This window comes from Petaurus breviceps, unplaced genomic scaffold (assembly GCF_028583685.1).
Source record: "Petaurus breviceps papuanus isolate PSGF00001 unplaced genomic scaffold, PetGlider_PUasm1.0 138, whole genome shotgun sequence".
Classification (NCBI taxonomy): Eukaryota; Metazoa; Chordata; class Mammalia; order Diprotodontia; family Petauridae; genus Petaurus; species Petaurus breviceps.
In genome coordinates this window covers 76647-98693 of record NW_027185694.1, presented here as the reverse complement: position 1 = coordinate 98693, position 22047 = coordinate 76647, and the positions used below count along the sequence as shown (strand labels likewise).

At 40.0% G+C, this 22047-nt stretch overlaps 1 protein-coding gene across 2 annotated transcripts in view; it reads right to left on the bottom strand.

Moving 5' to 3' along the window:
- Positions 1-20010, bottom strand: part of AGTPBP1 (ATP/GTP binding carboxypeptidase 1) — a 238964-nt gene extending 218954 nt beyond the window's left edge. For both annotated transcript variants that reach the window (XM_069105050.1, XM_069105046.1), the window contains exon 1: positions 19874-20010. The gene's annotated coding sequence lies outside the window, so the exon portion shown is untranslated. The remainder of the gene's footprint in view (positions 1-19873) is intronic.
- Positions 20011-22047: the final 2037 nt, after the last annotated feature.

Here is a 22047-nt window from a genome sequence, read left to right as displayed (position 1 = left end):
AAAAATAATGCTAAAAATTGTCTTTACCTGAATTTAGGAAAAAAAAATACTGTTAAGAAAAAAAGTATGTATGATATACAACCACAAGAATTCCAAGTAATTTAATTTAAGAAGAGGTTATTAAAGATCCTATGTTTAAATATATATATATGCTATTATTAATATTATTTTACATGTAACTGGGAAATAAAATATACAGGCACTGGGGCATAGAGATCCACTGTGCCCTACTGGAAAGTCAGAGGGGGTATGGGAGAAGATATGGGAGAGAGTATCCTAGAGAAGGGGATATCCAGTGAGATCACTATTTTGGAGTGGTGGGTAGGGGGAAAAGTGGGGAGAAAATTTGTAACTCAAAATCTTGTGGAAATGAATGATGTCAACGAGAAGTTAATAAATCATTTGATAAAAAAAAATAACTTAAAAGGATTTCAGGAAAGATCTATCTCACTTGGATAAAAACAGTAGCAAAGCACTGCACAGACAGTGTCCAGACAAGTCAGTGGGAGATTCTTAGCCACAGCACAGAAAAGTCTTGGTTCAGCAGGCTAGTGGCACAGCCAAGACAGCTATGAGGCCAGCAACACCAGTCCAGAAGGCAAACTGCCAACTCTGGAACCCTAGTACAACAGGCACAACTAGGCAGAACCACCCCAGCACAGTGGGCAAGTGTAATGGGAATGCAGATTTGGAAGATCTTCCCTGCCCCTAGGCTAAAGTGCACCTGAAGCCTGGGGTGGGAGGTTTGTTTTTCAGTAGATACTTCTTGATTGGCCAGTGGGTCCAGAAGGTTGTTACATTCTCTGAGCCAGGAGAAGGCTATATAAGCCCTGATGTGTAGCTTTGTTTTGGGGGCTCACTTTGAGAAGTGTTCTGCGGCTTTGAAAAACCCAGATGTTGAAAGCCAGATGTTGATTTGGTATGGATGTAATGGCTGGACAATTTGGAAATCTGTCTACTTGATCTGTTTCTGTCTTGATAATTCTGCCTGTATACTTTGAAGTTCGGGGTGCTGATCTTTTTCCCCTGACCAAAGTAAACAATATATGTCTGACTGATTAAAGTAAGCTTGTTAACCCATTTTGAGTTGCTTTCCTTTAACAAAGCAGACCCAAGAACCTGTGTGAGCAGCAACCCTGAGGACGCTTGGGGTGCTTGCTGCTACAGCAAGTCACAAGCCCCAGGGGCCCGGCCCAGAAAAATACTGATGAGGTCCCTGACCCAAGTGCAAGAAGTGTGGGACAATGCCCCCTGTGCCACAGGAGAGCTCAACTTTAAAAGTCATGAAATAAGCTGGAAAATGAGCAAAAAAACAGAAAAGAGTGAAAGCTACTATGGTGCTATTCACTGTGCCACCTAGCCACCCCAGATAATTTTCTTATCAAGGAGTTCATTGATGGCTTGTTCAATTTCTTTTTCTAAAATGGGGTTAAGTATTTTCTTAATTGGGGCAATTTATACGTTTGAAAATATCCTGAAGGATTATGCTCAGTTTTGTTGGGTAGCTGCTTCTTGGCTGTAATCCAAGCTTCTTTGCTTTCTGGAATATCATATTCCAAACCCTCTGATCCTTTAATGTAGAAGCTGCTAAATCCTGTGTAATACTGACTGTGACTCCTTGATATTTGAATTATTTCTTTCTGGCTCCTTGTAGTATTTTCTCCTTGATGTGATAATTCTGGAATTTGGCTACAATAAAATCAAATAAGAGAGGTAGAAGAAAAACTAGGTAAAGAAATGAATTATGCAAGAGAAAGTCAACAGCTTGGAAAAGAAAGGACAAAAATGGAAGAAAACAACTCCTTAAAAAGTAGAATTGATCAAATGGAAAAGGAAGTACAAAAGCTAATTGAATAAAATAATTATTTAAAAATTAGGATTGGGCAATTGGAAGCTAATGACTCTATGAGACATCAAGAATCAGCCAAACAAAATCAAAAAATGAAAAAACAGAAGAAAATGTAAAATGTCTTTCACTGGAAAAACAACTGACTTGGAAAACAGATCTAGGAGAAATAGTTCAAGAATTACTGTACTACCTGAAAGCCATGATCAAAAAAAAAATTGGTTGCATTGGTTTTGTTTGTCCAAAAACTTTTAAATTTTATATTATCAAAAGTTTCCATTTTGTATTGCCTAGCATTCTCTATCTCTTGTTTGGTTATAAATTCTTCACTCTCCACAGATCTGACAGGTAAACTATTCTTTGCCCTCCTGATTTGCTTATGGTATCCCCCTTGTATCCTCCTTTGTCTAAATCATGTACTCATTTTGACCTTTTCTTGGTATAGGGTATGAGATGTTGGTGTGTGCCTAGCTGGTCTCTGCCATGTTATTTTACAGTTTCCCCAGCACCTTTTGTCAAATAGTGAGTTCTTATCCCAGAAGCTGGAGTATTCATAATCCTTGCTGATACCTAAACCAGGAATAACCAGAACAGAGAGTGAAAATTGTAGACGAATTTCCCTAATGAATATTGATGCAAAAACTATAAATAAAAGATTAGCAAAGAGATTACAGTAATTTATCACTAGGATAATATACTATGACCAGGTAGGATTTATACCAGGAATGCAGGGATGGTTCAATATTAGGAAAACTATCAACATAACTGACCATGTCAATAACAAACAAATAGAAATCATATGATCATCTCAGCAGATATAGAAAAAGCATTTGACAATATGCAGCACCCATTCCTATTAAAAAATACTAGACAATATAGGAATAAATGAAGTTTTCCTTAAAATGAAAAGCAATATATATCTAAAACCATCAGCAAGCATTTATATAATAGGGATAAGCTAGAAGCATTTCCAATTAGATCAGGGGTGAAACAAGGATGTCCATTATCACCACTATTATTCAATATTGTACTAGAAATGTTGGCTTTAGCAACAAGACAAGAAAAAGAAATTGAAGAAATTAGAATAGGCAATGAGGAAACAAAATAATCACTCTTTGAAGATGACATGATTGTACACTTAAAGAATCCTAGAGAATCAACTTAAAAATACTTGAAACAATTAACAACTTTAGCAAAGTTTCAGGATATAAAACAAATTCACATAAATCATCAGCATTTCTATACATTACCAACAAAGCACAACAGTAGCAAGAGACAGAAAGAGAAATTCCACTTAAAATATGCACACTATATGTACACTAAAAATCTACACTGTATAAAATATTTGGGAGTTTACCTGCCAAGACAAACTCAGGAACTATATGACTACAATTACAAAACACTTTTCACACAAATAAAGTCAGATCTAAACAACTGGAAAAATATCAATTGCTCACATGGATAGGCTGAGCTAAAATAATAAAAATGACAATTCTACCTAAATTAATTTATTTATTCAGTGTCATACGAACCAAAATACCAAAAAAATTATTTTATAGAGATAGAAAAAAATAATAAAATTCATCTGAAGAACAAAAGGTCAAGAATATCAAGGGAATTAATTTTTTTTAATGCAAAGGAATGTGATCTAGCCTAATCAGATCTATAGCTATATTACAAAGTGGATATTAGCAAAACTATATGGTACTTGATAAGAAATAAAGCTGGGGCGGGGGGCAACTAGGTGGTACAATAAATAGAGCACCCATCCTGGAGTGAGAAGGACCTGAGTTCAAATTCGGCCTCAGACACTTAACACTTACTAGCTGTGTGACCTTGAGCAAGTCACTTAACCCAAACCTCCCTGCCTTCCCCCTCCAAAAAGCAAAAAAGAAAAAGAAATAGAGTGCTGGATTAGTGAAACTCAGTGAAGTACACAAGACAATAGTAAATGACTACAGTAATCTACTATTTGATAAAAACCAAATACTCCAGCTTCTGGGATAAGAACTCACTATTTGACAAAAGCTGCTGGGGAAACTGGAAAATAACATGGCAGAGACCAGCTAGGCACACACCAACATCTCATACCCTATACCAAGAAAAGGTCAAAATGAGCACATGATTTAGACAAAGGAGGATACAAGGGGGATACCATAAGCAAATCAGGAGAGCAAAGAATAGTTTACCTGTCAGATCTCTGGAGAGTGAAGAATTTATAAACAAACAAGAGATAGAGAATGCTAGGCAATACAAAATGGAAACTTTTGATAACATAAAATTTAAAAGTTTTTGGACAAACAAAACCAATGCAACCAAGATTAGAAGGAAAGCAGAAAGTTGGGAAACAATTTTTACAACCACTGTTCTGATAAAGGCCTCATTTCTCAAATATATAGAGAACTGAGTCAAATGTATAAGAATACAAATCATCACCTGTGATAGTAATGGAGCATAAAGATCCCCCTGTATTGGCTAGGTTTTCAAATTGATTGTGTTAAAACCCAGAGTTTGTTAATCCCACCTGTGGGATGGACTTGTTGATGTGAAAACAAAGTCCTGAACTGGGAGGAGCTGGTGACTTAGATTTGGAGAGACAAGAGAGAGGCAGAATAACTTTTTGGAAGCAGCACCTCATGGAGGCAGAGAGAGAGACTGAGAGAATTGCTGGGGGCCACTTTGAATTGCCCTGGACTTTTGAGACCTGCCCCCTGAGCTGCCAAGGACTGAGAAGACATGGCTGTTTTGCTGGTACTTTGTCTGTTTTGATGTTGTTTTGCCAGATTTGTCCACTGGTGAAAGACAGTCCTTTTGTTAAAGAAGTCCTGGAACCTGGCTGTTGGCTAAGAGCTCCTGAGACTGTCCTGCAGACAGAGAGTGAATACTGTCCACTGGTGAAGGACAGTGCTGTTGTTGCAGGGGTCTGGGAACCTTTCTGTTGGTTCAGAAGCCCTGAAGAAGGATTTTCTTGTTGTATGTTTACAGAAATCCTGGAAGAGGGTTTTGCTAATGTTTTCAGGGGTTCTAGGACTGTTCTACAGACAGAGGATGAATTAATGAAGAGACTGGCAATGTATCTTGTGGCCTTGCTAAGCCTTGTCTCCCCAGGAACTAAGATTGCTGAGAACTTGCCTCATGTCAAGATGAAGAAAAGACCTCCATTTGGGTATTAAGTGCTGTGCTTAAACTTGATGTAACTCTGGGGTAGATTCAATTGTGATCCAGGGGTGGGGAACTTTTGACCTGTTTGTGTTCTATGGTTGAAAGAATGAATGTACTTTACTTAGATTGGAAACTAATCTCCATTTGAGAAGAGGGGCTTTGTTGTGGACTAAATGAAGGTACAGCCTAGGGGTGGAGTAGTATTTAGAACAGGGACTTTGTAATTGATTGAATGATTGGAAGTCCTGGGGTGGAGTAGTACTTGGAGATTATTTAATCACACTTAGTAAATGCTGTATTTTGAATGATGTCATGTTTTGACCTTCTCTGTTCTTAATTTGTCTTGATCTTCTCTGTTCTTGGTTTGTCACTGAATAAAATGGAGAGCACCTAAGCTGGTATTCTGAACCTTGGGAAGTTGCCTTTCCTTGGCATACATTACATCACCCAACCATATGAACAGGCAGTTTTCTGATGAAGAAATTAAAGTTATCTATAATCATATGAAAAATGCTCTAAATCACTATTGATAAGAGAAATGCAAATTAAAACAACTCTGAGGTACCACTTCACACGTTATCAAATTGGCTAATATGACAGAAAAGGAAAATGATAAATATTGAGATGTGGAAAAATTGGAACACTAATGCATTGTTGGTGGCATTGTGAACTGATCCAACCATTCTAAAGAGCAATTTGGAACTATGCCCACAGGGTTATAAAAATGTGCATACCCTTTGATCCAGCAATGCTACTACTAGGTCTATATCCCAAAGAGATCCTAAAAAAGGGAACTTGACCCACATATACAAAAATATTTATAGGAGCTATTTCTGTGATGGCAAAGAACTGGAAATTAAGAGGATACCCATCAACTAGGGAATGACTGAGTAAGTTGTGGTATGTGAATGTAATGGAATGCTATCGTGCTATAAGGAATGATGAGCAGGTGGATTTCAGGAAACCCTGAAATGACTTATATGAACTGATGCTGAAGTGAGCAGAAACAGGAGAACACTGTACACAATTTATGAGATGATCAACTATGACTGACTTAGCTCTTCTCAGCAATACAATGATCCAAGACACTTTCAAAAAGCTCATGATGGAAAATGCTATCCACATCCAGAGAAAGAACTATGAAGTCTGAATACAGGTCAAAGTATATAATTTTCACTTTTTTTGTTTTTTTCTTTCTCATACTTTTTGCCTTTTGTTCTGATTCTTTCACAATGTGACTAATGTGGAAATATTTTTAACATCATTGTGATGTATATTCTGTATCAGATAGCTTGCTGTCTTGGACAAGGAGGAGAAAGGAAGGGAGAAAAATCTAGAACTCCAAATCTTAAAAAATGAATGTTGAAAAATATTTTTACATGTAATTGGAAAAAATAAAATGCTATTAAGTGCAAAAAAATGAAAAGTCAATCGTGTGTTGCTGTCCATCCTTCATTCTTGAAGAGAGTTAATATATAAATACAGTAGGTCAGAGCCCTTGGTTAGAAAAATTCCTAACATGTAGAAAAAAGAATGGCTCTCTGTCCTTACTTGAGATTTTGTTAACCTCAAGCTAATCTCTCACCTCTTTATGTTTGAGGCAAAAATTGGGATACAGGAAACATTTAAATGAAATAAGGAGGTAAGGTGTATTACAGTGTATGAATGGAAGTTGGGGAAAGAGTAGAGCTTTTCTTGGAACTTCCCTCAATCCCTGAAGAGGCAGGTGGCCTCGGCTAAGTCTTTTACTCTAAATGGCCTGTGGAGCCTGAAGGTCCTCCTTGATCTCTCCCAGCTCATTTCAGTCTCTCCTTTTGTCTGCTGTCTCTATGTTAAATAACTTGCCTATGTTAAATAGCTTATGATCATATGCTGTCCAAGTTAGAACTCTAATGTGGTTATACCCACTCTAAATCTGCTGTCTATCCTCCATTTTGAAAAGGACCAATGACATCACAGAGTGATGTCTTGACTCTTGCATAAATTGGATTTAAGTGGGGTAGAGTTGTGCAACATTGTCAGCCTCACTCTCACTTCCAAAGTCATTGAAGTCCAGTGGCAGGACAAAAGTCAAGACAAGCAGCAACAGTCCAGGATGCAGTGGATGACACTGGCATCTTCAAAGTCTGATCAAGTCCTCCATAGAGTTCTCATCCACTCATTCCACCCAAGAAAGTCCTCACATGCTTGGGGCAGACATTCTCCTAATTTACCAACAGGTCTGAGGCCTAGTTGTTTACCCTTAACTTGGTTTAGTCTATCTGCCAGAACAGTTTTTACCAGGATATGGTCATCATGCATGTTACAACTTCTTGGAGCAACAGATGAGAGTTGGGTGAAAGCCTACACCAAAGTTGAATAAGCAGCCCGGAAAAAGGCTTAGCAAACCCTCATACCAGGAGTTCTAGTCCTTCCTGAGCACCCCATAGTAAATCTAGTGGTCTTTCCACTACACAATGCTACTACAAGTAATCCTCTAATGAAATCCTCAGATTCATAATTCAAATAAATTTCAAATACTAAAATGGATTTTTTTAAGTCAACTACTAGAAAAAAAGCCCTTTACATAAAAGATACCTATGCCACTTAAAAGCTCCATCTTGTTCAAGTGCAAACAACCTGAAAATTTTATTGGATTTCTTTAGAAATCTCACTTTATTCAATAGTTCCTCAGAAATAAGATATACAGGCAATGGGGTATAGCAATCTATCTTGCCCTACAAGAAATAGAAGAGGAAAAGAGAAGAGGTTGGGGGGGGGGTGATAGAAGGGAAGGCAGATTTGGGGAAGGGGTAATCATAATTCATACCATCTTGGGGTAGGGAGAGGGGAGAGATAGGGAGGAAATCTGGAACTCAAAATCTTGTGAAAATGAATGCTGAAAACTAAAAATAAATTAACTAATAAATAGTCCCTCAAACTAGCACAAGTCTTGATGCTATTGCTATCTAGACTCATTAGCAAATAAGTTGGCCAGGCTGGCAGTCCCAGAAAGGAAAGATAATTACCCAACTATAAAAGGAATGTCTCTGAGTATATGATTTAGGGAAAAGAATAAATCTAAATAGGGTAAAATAAATAAAATCTAAATAGGCTAGGGATAAAAATACAAAAGACAGTTTATGACCTTAAGTAGCTAACTTTCTAATAAGTTGAGTCAATACATATAGTAGAGTATTGGTCAGAAAGAGGAATTTTGATGTGAGAAGGCACAGGAACAGTAATTAATGTCATAAGGCAACTGAATGGCATGTCCTTTCCAAGAATGTTAGTGCTTATCTGATTACTGTTCCCACAATAAGGGGGGAGGAGAAAGGGTAAAGGAGGCAATTGAGCTGTACATGTAACAGCATGTGAGGAAGACAGTCACTGTACACCATGGAGGGTCTGAAGGTAGTTAGATATGGTGAACCTCTCATTAATCATGAAAGCACAGACCCAAGGCAGGACCTGGAGTGCTTGTTTAGAGGAGGAAATCAGAACTCGGCCAATACATCAGGAAGATGACTGGAATACATTGTGGAGGGAGAAGGGTATTTAGAAGGTAGTTAGATATGGGGAAATCTGACGAATTAGTAGTGGAGAACCTAGGTGAGAGTCCTGAGTGCTGAATGGGAGGAGGCAGAACACAACAGCATGGCAACAGAAGTGCCTCCAACATTCCATGGGGTCCCAGGTTCCTAATCTGTGAGACTTTACCATATCTAGATGCCCCATCTCTCCACAATACAATCTTCTAGTTATCTTCTTGACACCCTGTCAAACTCCAATATCTCTACCCCCAATATGTGGCACTGAAACCCTATCTCCAGAGGCTTAGAGGTGTAAGAATAGGGACCATGGGGGCTCACATAGGTCACAGCTTCTGGCCCAAGACTCAGGTCTAGCTCTTCTAAGACTACAGAGCTGCTTACATGACACACCTGAATTCTGTTCCCCTCATTTTACCACACTTCATCTGCCTAAGCCTGTGGCATCCAGGGAAGCCCTCAATTATGATCTGCCTTTACACTTACCAGAAGTTCAATTCTTCCTCCCCCCAAGCCACTGCTGAACTCTTCCTTCACTAAGATGGCTACTATGTCCTTTAAAGACCAAAAATACACTCATTTAATAAGGTCGCTCAATCACTATCTTTGGTGGGAAGAGCACACAAAGATCTGGATTCTAGACAAAATTATACCACAAACTACGTGGTATAATGTGACCTTGTGTTAAATTATTTAATTATTTCTAAATTTCAGTTTTTTCATATGTAAAATGGAAGCAATAATTCTTATTCTACCTATACTTTCCAAGTATTTGCTGCCAAACTAATCTAATGTGATCTGCCAGACTTGTAGGACATTTACTTGCTATCTACTTACTGACTTCCCTGGCACGTGAAAATCAATCTACTACCTGCTGCCATAACTCAATATGCCACCTACCTGTCAGTCTTCCTCTTAGGGACAATTACTTGAATGTTTTTAGATTTCCCGCCCTGCCCCCATAGATCTGGGTCCTGGCTATCATAATTCTGACCTCTCTCACTACCCTTCACAGCCTGATACCGACACCATACAACTATGGTGGGGCTAAGGAACAGGTTCTAGGAAGATGGGAGTGGATGAGAGCACATAAATGGACAGCAACGGAGTGGATTTTATTCTGTTCTTCCCCTTCTCTGTGCCATGGAAGAAAGCAGAAACAGCAATATAGGTCCCATGGCTTGGATAAAATGTTGTCCAACCTAACCTTTCCAGTCATTACAAATGATCTTCTTTCATAAACACAATGGTTCAGCCAACCTGGTCTGCTCACTGTTCCTTACTTAGGACACTCATCTCCCTTCTTGACTTTGCACAGATTAATCCCTATGCCTGGAATGCTTAGAATCCATAGTTTCCTCAAAAGCTCAGCTTGAGCAGCACCTTCTATATAAAGTTTTTCCTTATCTTCCCAGTTGCAACTGCCTTCCCCTAAAAAATTACTCTGTATTTTTTTAGTATATACATACCTATAAATGTACATATTGTCTCCCCTAATACAATCTAGGCTCCTTGACGGCAAGGACTCTTTCATTTTTTTTTTTTTTTGGTCTCTGTATCCCCTCCATGTAGCACAGTGCCTGGCACCAAGTAGGTACTTAATAGATGTTTAATGATTGACATTTTCTTCCTGTCCTCCATTTCCTTCCTTTCTACTACATATCAGCTGCTAGCCAGTATGAATAAGGTTAAAAAATGGTAATCAAAGTTTGGGTCAAGGGCCAATTCCAAGCAGTAGCTAGCTAGAGTCTACAATGGGACTCAAACAAGGCAAAATAGAGAATGGCATGCTTGCAAAAGGTGCTCAATAATGCCACAGAGATGCCTAAGTTCAAGAGAGATTTCTCATAGATGAGGTCATCCAGATGCTCCTTTTTGCAGATGACAGTGTCCAAACTGTGTCAATCCCAAGAACACTGAAAAGTTTCCTGGATAAGATTCATAATCATTCAGAGTTTAACTTAACTAACCACAGAAAAATCCAAGTAGATGAAGAATACCTGTTGCCAAATTATCATATGAGTAGGATGTACAATCTACAGAGCTCATCTATATGAGCATCTTGGACAAACACTGCAAATATACAAAAAGTTGCATCAAGAATTGAGCAGGAAAAGGAAAGCTGACTGGACTGCCTTTAGGTGTTTCAAAGGTTTTTTAATGCCCCCAAGCTTCTCCCTTTAACATAGGCCTATCTTTTTTAATTCCAATATTCTTACAGTAATGTTATATGGCTATGAGTCATGGAACACAACTGTCTCTGGAGACCTGAAATTCATGGTTATATATAAACAAAAGATTAATCTGTGCAAAGTCACAGAGAATGGAGATGAGTTTCGAAAGTAAGGAACAGTGAGCAGGTCAGCTTGGCTAAACAGTAATGGACAGGTACAGCAGCGATAGAAGAGAGAAAGCACTAAAGACAATGGAAAGAGAAAGGAAGATCCTTTTTTGCTGCCTAGCTGGGGATGTTCTTCCTATTGTAAGAGATTTACATAAGTTGGGGAGTATAAACTAATCTATATTGCTGCTGTATGTAAAAGCATTTTTTTGGAATCATTAGCCTTCTTCATTCTTAGGACAATCTTATTAAATACTTTATAAATATAGTGGTCTATTTTCAAATAGGCAAAAGAATGCTACCCAACTTTGAATTGTGGGCAGCAGTTTCACCACGAAAATGTGGATAACAGAGAAAGAGACTAGTCCAGATAAACAAACCTTTCTGAACTTTCCCATTTCATACACAAAGTTCCAAATGGCTCACACTTCCTGGAATAATAAAGTGTAGGGCTAGGCACTCATATTTCTTTTATTACTAATCTAATATATTTTTTTAAATCTGTTAAGAGTATCAATAATAATCTAAAAATATTGCTTATTTTCTACAAAGCCATCATGCAACTAACAACTATAGGAAAGATTACTCCAAATGACTACGAGAAACAAAAATCAAAACAATTCTGAGGTTTCACAATGGAGTCGGAAAATTTGAAAAGATTGCTAAAAATCAAAATTGTATTGGAGAGGCTATAAAAACATAGGCATACTAATACACTCTTGGTGGAGCTGTGAATTGGTACAACCATCAACTGGAGAATGGTTAAACAAAATGCCCCATAAATGAAATGGGATAATACTGTGTTTTATTTACTATTATTGTACATATTATTAGAAATGATTAACATGAAGAATTCAGAAAATATGGGAAGACTTACACAAACTGACAAAAAGTGAAGCAAGAGAAGCGAAAATATAATATACACAGTGACTTACAAAAATATAAATGGAAAGATCAAAAGGTGTCTAATAAAAATAAGTAATCTTGGTCCCAGTGAAGAGCTAAGAAAATGCATTTCCCCCTTATTTCTTTTCACAAGTAGGGGGTTATGGATGTGGAAATGTTTCATATATTATCAAACTCTGTTCAAGTATTAAATATTTAGTTTTGCTGAACTATTTTTTCCTCTTTTATTCTTTCTTATGACACCCCTCTCATTGGTTCTAATTCTTCTTTAAAACATGACTAATGTGAAAATATATTTAATATGAATATATGTGTAGAGCCTATATCACATTGCATACCATCTTGGGGAGGGTAGGGAGGAGAAAATTTAGAACTCAAAATCTTATGGAAGAAAATACTGAAAACTAAAAATTAATTTTTAAAAAAGAAAAAGAAATGAAGGCTACATAAAAACAAAAGATAACAATAAAATTTAACAACATCCAATGTCTACTTCTCCAAAAACAGCCATTAATATATGTTTACAAGTCTAGAAATGCCCTATCCTACAAAAAAATTAATATAATTCATTTATCATTTTTAAGAGGTTTAAGTATTGTCTGCTATTAACTGAAGTTGAAAACTTATACTGTTACATTTTTCTCTAAGATTAATTTTTTTACTCTCAAATATAGTCTATAGCCCAATTAGGAATCTTTTTCATATAACTTTTTCAAGTAAGCAATTCTTCCCCAAAAGTTGTTTAGACTGGTTCATCGCCAGCATGAAACATGGAGAAGGTAAACAGGGAGATCAGGACAGAGAGGCTCAACAGGTTTCCAGATCATGAGTCAGACCTTCACATTATGCCATTTCTAAAATATCAAACATTTATAACATGCTCAAAAGTGAGTTTGATGATCTACCATTCTGGATTGTCAGTATCATATTCAGGACCTGAAAACCTGAAAGAAGGGCACAGAATTTTGGTATTCTCATTCATCCTCTTTCTTCTTAAACAAAAGTTGCACGGCAATCCTATTAATCATAGAAAAATGTGAATTAGTCCCTCCTAAACTCAAAAGAAAAAGGAACAAGTAAAAACATTTAGAAAATATCTTAGGCTAATATAGGCTATAACAAATAACATACATAAAGGTCACCTAACATTACAATCACATATGTTAGGAGGAAAGTTAAATAAATATTTCTTTCATCAGAGACAAGTAGTCCACCAGATATATTAATCGTGCCTTTTGACAGATTTTTTTCTACCTTTTAGAAGCTCCTTGGCATTCTAAGTATTCTTGCACATTGTACAACATAGTGATCAGCTATATTAAGTCTTTCCTGATGCCTCCAGTAGCTTATACCATCTCCATTCACTTTGTATTTATTTTGATGTCATTTGTCCTCTTCAAAAACAAAGAATAAAAAATATTTTATTATCCATCTATATCTATATGTATATATGTTGTCTCTTTTTTTTCAAATCTAAAATCTAAAAAAATTTTAAAACTCTAAAATCTCTTTCACATCTTTCTATAATCCTATGTGTATTTTTATTTTTCTTCAAATGCTTTATTAACTTCTGATTTACAACATTCGTTTCCACCAGATTTTGAGTTACAATTTTCTCCCTGTTCTTCCCCTACCCACCGCCCCAAAACAGCAGTCCCACAGGATATCCCCTCCTCCAGTCTGCTCTCTCCCATATTTTCTTTCAACTTTTGCAGTGGATCTCTATGCCCCAGTGCCTATATATCTTATTTCCCAATTACATGTAAAATAGTATTAATAATAGTATATATATATATATATATTTGAATATTTGATTTTAAAACTTTGAATTCCAGATTCATTCCCTTCCTCCCTTGTCACCCACCCTTACTGGGAAGATAAGCAGTTCAATATAGGTTGTACATGTGTGGCTAATGCAAAACAATAACATAGTAGATATATTGTAAAAGACTGACTATATTTCCCTCCCTCCTATCCCACCTCCCACTTGTTCTATTCTCTGCTTTGATCCCATCCTTTTCAAAAGTGGGTGCTTCCAACTTCCCTCCCCCCCAGCCTGCCCTCCCTTCCATCATTCCCCCTCTCATCCCCATCCCCCCCTACTCTCCTGGAGGGTGAGATATCCTATTTAGTGTGTATTTCATTCCCTCCTCAAGCCAAATTCAATGGGAATAAGGTTGACCCATTCCCTTTTGCCTTCCTATTCTTCCCCTCCATTGTAACCATTTTCCCTTGCCTCTTCTATATGAGATAGTTTACCCCAGTGTCTCTCCCCATCTCCTCTCATTATATTCCTCTCTAACCTCTTAATTTCACCTTTTAAGTATCATCCCTTCTTGTTAAATTGGTCCTGTGCCCTCCATGTATATCTGTAAACATATATACACACATTCACATATGTATTCATATACCCTCATATATAGACATATATATATTTCTATTCCCTTCAACTACTGAGAAAAGTTGCATAAGTTGCAATTATTGTTTTTCCATGTAGGAATGTTAATAGTTCAACTTTGATAAGTTCCTTATGATTTCATTTCCCTGTTTACCTTCTCATGCTTCTCTTGCTTCTTGTATCTGAATGTCAAATTTTCTATTCAACTCTGGTTTTTTTTTTTTCAGCAAGAATGCTTGAAAGTCCTCTATTCCACTGAATGACCATATTTTCCCCTGAAACAAGATCTCAGTTTTGCTGGGTGGGTGATTCTTGGTTTTAATCCCGGCTCTTTTTGACCTACAGAATACATATTCCAAGCCTTTTGATCCCTCAGTGTAGAAGCTGCCAGATCCTGGGTTATCCTGATTGTGTTTCCACAATATTCAAATTGTTTCTTCCTGGCTGCTTGTAATATTCTCTCCTTAATCTGGGAATTCCGGAACCTGGCTATAATATTCCTAGGAGTTGTCTTTTTGGGATCTTTTTCAGGAGGTGATCGGTGGATTCTTTCAACCTCTATTTTGCCCTCTGGTTCTAAAACATCAGGGCAGTTTTCCTTGAGAATTTCTTGGAGGATGATTTCTAGGTTCTTTCTTTGATCATGGCTTTCAGGTAGTCCAATAATTTTTAAATTCTCTCTCCTGGATCTATTTTCCAGGTCAGTGGTTTTTCCCATGAGATATTTTGCATTGCCTTCTATTCTTTCATTTGTTTGGATCTGTTTAACAGCATCTTGATTTCTCATAAAGTCATTAGCTTCCATTTGCTCCAATCTAATTCTGAAGCAATGATTCTCCTCAGTGAGCTTTTGAGATTCTTTTTCCACCTGGCAAATTTGGCTTTTTAAGGCATTCTTCCCCTCATTGCCTTTTTGAGCCTCTTTTGCCATTTGAGTTAGTCTATTTTTGAGGTATTATTTTCCTCAGTCAGGCTGTTGACTCTCATTTCGTAATTTTCTTCCATTGTTCTCATTTCTCTTCCCAATTTTTTCTCCACTTCTCTTATCTGCTTCTTAAGGTCCCCTATTACCTGTAGCCAGCTTGAATTTTCCTTTGAAGCTTTTGGTGCAGGAGTTTTGACTTCACTGTCTTCCTCCTGTTCCATGCTTTGCTCCTTTTTGTCCCCAAAATAGAAGTCTAATGTTGGAATGTTCTGTCTGCTTTGTTTCCTTTGCCTGGTCATGTCGCCCCTCAGTCACTTGACCCCTTGGCTTTTTGCCACAGTAAGACTCTGCCACCAGACAGAGGAGCTTTCATCCCAAACTCTGGAATTTCTCAGCTGCTGGAGGTATTAGATGGGTGCTCTCTCTGAGGTCTCCACATGCTCTGGCAAGCTGGACACACACCCTAGGACCTCCACCCTAGATTGCAATCCAGATCCAAGCAGGTTAAAGCAAGAGCGATTGGTCAGACTGGTGCTTGGTCCCCCTACACTGTGCAGGCCAAGAGCTGAAGCTGCCATGTGGCGCTGGCTGGCTGTGCCAGGCGTCTCAGCATCTTCTCTCCTCAGGGGCAAAAGCCACTCACTTCCACTTGCTGTGTCCCAAAGTCCAGACTGCACTGACCTCTCACTTTGTCCTTCTCATCTATGTGTTGATAAATCTGGAAATGGCCACAGCTGCTGTTGATCTGGAGTCCCTCCAGCAGGCTATGTAGTCTCTTCTAAAAAAAACTGAAGCTCCCTGAGGCCAATGATTAGTTCACCTTTGTCCTTATATCTCCAGCAAGGTAGCTGGCCCATAGTCAGCACTTTATAAATGTTTTTTGACTGAAAGATCACTGGTCCATGAATATACTGTAGATGAATATGGCTTAACAGGTCATACTTTTGATGGAAGAATTTAACATAATCATGGAAATAATCACCTTCTCACAACAGGCAACTAAAATAGTAAACATTGCTAACACCAGAAAGACAGTCCAACGCTCTGTCAGTACTAAAAAGGAAACAGCAATCCAACAGCATCCTCACTGCTCTCAGTAACTGGATCTAGCTCTCTACTCAAAACAGACTTAACTTGCATCTAAGGCATAACAGTGAGACCCAGGTCTGCTGCAGGCCCAGAGGAAACCAACTGAACAGACCATGTTTTCCCAAAAGTCTATTTGGAGCCCCATGGTCTTTTGGAATGGCTGCAAGCAATAGTATACTGAGAATCCTAAAAAGTATAGCTTCTAATATTCATAAAGCTAATCCTAAAAAAATTCTGTAGGGGTGGCTAGGTGGCAAAGTGAATAGAGCACCAGCCCTGGAGTCAGGAGGACCCGAGTTCAAATCCAGCCTCAGACACTTAACACTTATTAGCCATGTGATCTTGAGCAATTCACTTAACCCCAATTGCCCTACCTTCCCCCCTCCAAAAAGAAAAAAAAAAATCTGTAGTGTTCAGTGTGGTAACCCAGGTCCCAAAGGATGTCTTCCCAAACTATGACGACAGCTTTCTCGAGCCACTGACAGTTCTATTACTAATCACTCCTCAACTTCTGGGACCACTCAGAAAGAATGGACCTCCAGAGGGTCAATTAATGGAATCAAGAAGACAAAATTTTCTAAAATGACTGCCAACAATAGCTCATATTTAGGCAGATGATTTAGAGCTTGGATAATTTACATTATCTCCCCCACAACAACCCTGTGAAGTAGATGATACAAGTTGTCTTGGACCAGTTTTACAGATCAAAAAAAACAAGGCCAGATAAGTTACATGACTTGGCCATGATCAAAGAGCAAATACAAAAGCTAGAACTGTAAACAAAATGATTACAGTAAATTTTTCTGGACATTTTTTTCCTTCCATTATAGGCACAAAATTACTAGAGTTTATGTGGTATATCACTAAAAAAAATTATAATACTTTCAATATTTAAGTGACCCTGTTTTTAAATAATTTGCTTATTACCTTAAAATATAATACCAAATAAATCATGTCTCCTAAAAAGAGAGTTATGTTAAAGAAGTGAGGTTCTATACTTACCATTTCCTCATGTAGCTAAACAAATAATTTAAACTTCTGGCAAATCATTTCAATGAAATATTATGAAGTCATTCAAAATGGGTCTGTTACTTCATAGGAATGTAAAGATAAAGTTGTGAAGGCTTTTGACATAGGGGATAACTTACATCAGCTCTCTGAATAAATTTTTCCAAATCCTTTTAAAGGAATGAAGAAAAAAAGGATACTATAACTGTTTCAAGAATGTTGCACCAAAAAAAAAAATTAAAAGACTTGTAATATATTTTCAGAGTTTTGGTTTGTTTGGTTTTTTTTAAGATACTCTGGGAAGTCACTATTTTTTTTTAATCTATAACATTAAAAGAAAGGCAGGACATCCCAAAAGTCTTAGTGCAGTTTTAAGCCAATAAGGCTGTACTATGGCAAAACTAATTTACCCTAAGTGCAGATGATGAAAGACAAATGCTAATTATTTCTATTTATTTTACTAAGTATAAATTTCCAATTGTCTTGGTACAAAGGAAATTTGTAGAAAGAATAAATGTGTTTCTACATTCAAATGGTAAAATAGTCTAACATTCAAATATCAAATCTACCCAATTTAATCTTTACAAATTAAAGATATTGGTTCTAAATTGAAAAATTGATATTTGATTAAAAATGAATGATTAAAAACTGCTGAATAATTTCACTTTGCAAACATACCCAAAAATGTATCCAAATACAGTACAATACTATCTGCAGTGTCATAAAGTTTTAGGTCATCGACACTTTTGGATCATAAACCTCCTCTTTGACAAGCAATATTGGAAAAACAGGGTGGGGGAAATAGGGTTGGGTTTCCAACAATACTTAGGAAAGTAGGACATGTCACAGATGATAGATTTAGTATAGAAAAAGACCTCCATGGCTAAGATTTGGAACTAAGGAAATGCCCATGGACTGGGAAATGGCTAAACAAGTGGCACGATATGGTTGTGATGGAATATAACTGTGCTATAAGAAATAACAAGTAGGATGATTTCAGAAAAACCTGGAAAGACTTACATGAACTGATGCATAGTGAAGTAAACAAAATGGGGAAAACGTTGTACACAGTAATAGAAATACTACTTGATGAAAAATCGTGAATGACTTAACTATTCTCAGTAATACAATGATCCAAGACAATCCCAAGGACTAATGATGTATACTATCCACCTCCAGAAAAAGAACTGATATTGACTGAATACAGACTGAAACATAGTATTTTTCTCTTTCATTTTTTTCTTTTATTACTCTTCTTGTACAAAATGACTAGTATGGAAATGTTTTACATAATTGCACATATATAACCTATTGCTTAGTGTCTCAGAAATGGGGCAGGGGAAAGAGGGAAGAACAGAATTTGGAACTCAAAACTTTAAATAAAAATGTTAAGGAAAATAAAGAAAAAGACATCAAAGGTCATCTTGGAGGCTAACCCTCTCGTTTTATGGATGAAGAACCTGAGGCCCCGAGAGGTTAAGATCTGTCCAAGGTCACCCAAGTAGTAAAAAGTAAATGCAGGATTTGACCCCCCCCCCATCCCCTAGCCTCTAAAGTCAGTATTCCTTCTTGTATCACGACAAAAAGCCAGTCTACATGTATATGTAGGAAAAGTCATGGAATGGCTACCCACCAATACAAACACTTCTGCACGTTTAACACAATGAAAGGGACACACCCGAGACTGAAACACAGAGCACAAATGTTAAAAAAAAAAAAAAAAAACACTCCCGTAGCTCCTTAGTGCTTGACTTGCAATTTCCTCAGGAGTAAGTCGGGAGAAGAGCAGGGAAAGTATGCACTGTCATCTAGGGTGAACCGAAGATTGCTCAAGCCAAACCCACCAGGTGACAAGTAGTAGTAAACAGAACCCTCGCTTCCCCACAGACCCATCGCGGAAGAAGCATAAACATCAAGCTCGAGCTGACACCTTCTTCATAGCCTTCACTCTCCCCACCCCAATCCCCAAAGGCCTGGAGCAGGCTTCCGAAAGGAAAGGGGCGCAGTAAGGAGCCTGGAGGCTGACAAAGCAAAGGGGGACTAGGCTGAGATCGCCCCTGAGCCCCGCAGCTTGGTCGCAAGCCGCCAGCGAAGCTCGGACCTGCACTAGGGCGCAGTCCCGCGCTGCCTCACTCCTCACTCCTCCCGGGACAGTCCAGGGCCCCCAGGCACTGGCAAGCCAGGCGGGGGCGGGGAGAAGAGCGGGACACCTAACACCTCAGAGGCTTCCCCTAGGAGATGGGATCCCCCGGCCTACCCTGGCTAGCCCCCGCTTCCTCAAGTAAAAATAACACACACACACACCCCCAAAAAACCAAATAAGCCCAGTGACGTTCGGGAAAGCTCCAGCCCAGCGTGGGTGAGATGCAGGGCAGGAGGGCCGAAGGGCAGCGGGGGGAGGGTCTGAGACCCACCTCTGCGCCCCTCCCCCCCCGCCCGATTCCTTCTCCCTTCCTCCTCCTCCTCCTTCTCCACAACAAGACCTAGACCTTCCACCCCGAGCATCCGAAGCCTCCCGCGCCCGCCCAGCTGCAGGTCCAGGCTTCACGCCCGGCCGCCCCTGGGCCCGTCCGGCCCCCGGGAGTCTGGCCCGGGTGAGGGGGGCCCCCGGCTGTGCCGCCGCAGAGCTGGGGGCGGGGAGGGGAGCGGGGCCGACACCTCCTCTTACCGGCTCTGGGCGGGGAGAGGGACGGGCCTAGAAGGAAGGGCGGCCTCCAGCTCCAGCTCCTGCTCCGGCTCCGACACCAGCTCGGGCGGCGGCGGCGGCGGCAGGAGCTGCTTCTCCCGGAGGGCCCCCCACGGGTCACTCGCCGCCAGCCGCCCGGTGTTTTCATACAAACCCCGGCAGCAGGCGAGGAGGAGAAGGCGGCGGCGGCGGCGGAACCTGTCCGCATCCCGGGCAACGTCACCGCGCCGCCCCGCCCCCACCCGGCTTCCCGCCCCCCCTCGTTCCCCCGCTCCCCCTCCCCTACTTGGGGGTGGGAAGCACGCGCCGCCCCACCCCCACGCCTTTCCTGCACTTCTCAGGCCGGAGGGGGCAGCACGCGCCGACCCAGCCCACCCCCCCCCCCTACACTGCCGCTCAAGGGCGGGGAGAGCACGCCCCGCCCGCCCGCCTGCTGGGCGGGGGGAGAGGGGAGCACACGCGCTGTCACCGTGCCTCACCGCCCCGCCCCCACCCGGGTTCCCCTCCATCACCTACCCTTTCCCAGTCGGCTTTAAGACAGGGGAGAGGAGGCTTGAGCAAAGCGTATGGGAAGGAGGAGAAATGTGGCCGGTGGGCAAGGGGTAGAAGGGGCATCGGAAAATGATGAGGATACTGGGCCCGGTAGGCCTAGCCTCTTCCCCACCCCACCCCCATCCTTACCCAGCCCCAGGGACCGGCGCCGGGAGGCGCGAACTGCCAACTGATGGCACGCGCTGCCTCTCTCCCCGCTACGATAACGGGCTCGCGAGGCTCCCCTTGCCTTTCTTCAGCTCATGTTTGCAATGCATATGCGAAATGCTGTCCATAACCCCGCCAGTGCTCCCAGAACCAAACAGCACACTTTTCCTGGGCCCAACCATACTGGTCACCCACCCGAAAGCGTGCAATTCATCAGACCTGGCTTCTTTAATCCCCATTGGGCGCCAAGAACTATTACACACTGAATTAAATGGCAAAGATCTAATGATTGATGGAGTGGGGAATGACACTTAAAATGAGGAGACAATACGGGCAAAATATACACAATCAGCATATATTTTTCTTGTATTTCGCATACATGTAAAATGTAAATTACAGTTTCAGGTGTTGGTTTTGATGAGGGACGGAATCCCAATAGGTTCAGCAGGAATTCTGATCTTATCCAAGACCAGAAAACCTGCAATAGCTTCTGGAAAGAATTCAAGGTCTCAGGCTTAATTGGAGTGAGAGTTGTAGAAGTTTATTGTTGCACTTCTATGAGAAGCGGGCAGGAGTCCTTTAGGGGACCTGCAAGTGAGAGGGGTACATGCTTTTACCTTTAAAGGGTAGGGCTGCCATTGTCAGGGCTGACCGGACCGGGAGGGGCCTCAGTGCACAGACAAAGGTCAGAGCTGACCAAGGAACATGTGAATAGATAGTTTAAATAAGATTTGGGCCAGGCCGAAGGATTCAAAAGGCAAGGACAACGGAGGGTGTGGGCCAGGCCGGAGAAGAAATGAAGAGATTAAGTAAGAGCAAAGGGGTCACAGGGTGTTGCCTAGGTGGAGTGTGGGATAGGGAGAAGGGCCAGAGCTCAAGGATGGGAAATTTGTCCAATTTGTCCAAGGATGAGGATTTGTCCAATTGCAGTTACAACTGAACAGACTGGTTTTACAAGTTGGTTTCACAAATTGATCTAGACCCCAGGTACCCCATCAGTTTGATTAGAGATCTGATGAGATCTTTTCCAACTCCCAAATTCTGTGAATCTGTCAAAAGCAGTTACATGTAGAGAGAAGCTGGTTCTAAGAAGCTCTGAAGGGATGTTGTGAAATTACTCTTTTTGCCAGACTTCTGAGAATATTGAAATCTATTGTTGCAGCATATAGAAGAGGTGTGCTTCTGTTGTTATTGGTTTGATATCTTTTTCATCAATGACATTAAACAAATGAAATAATGTTTTAACAAATCACCTTAAGTCTTCTGTTGCCTTATTAAAACATGGACACGACCCTGTGTTTTTTGAAGGCTAATTCAAACAGCACAAATTCTAAGAGGTAGCAAGCTAGAACGTCTTATCCTGAACCAAGGTGAATCAATAAACAAGCACTATATGCCAGGTGCTGTACTCTTAGATGACAGGAATACAAATTTTTAAAATTAAATAGCCCCTGCCC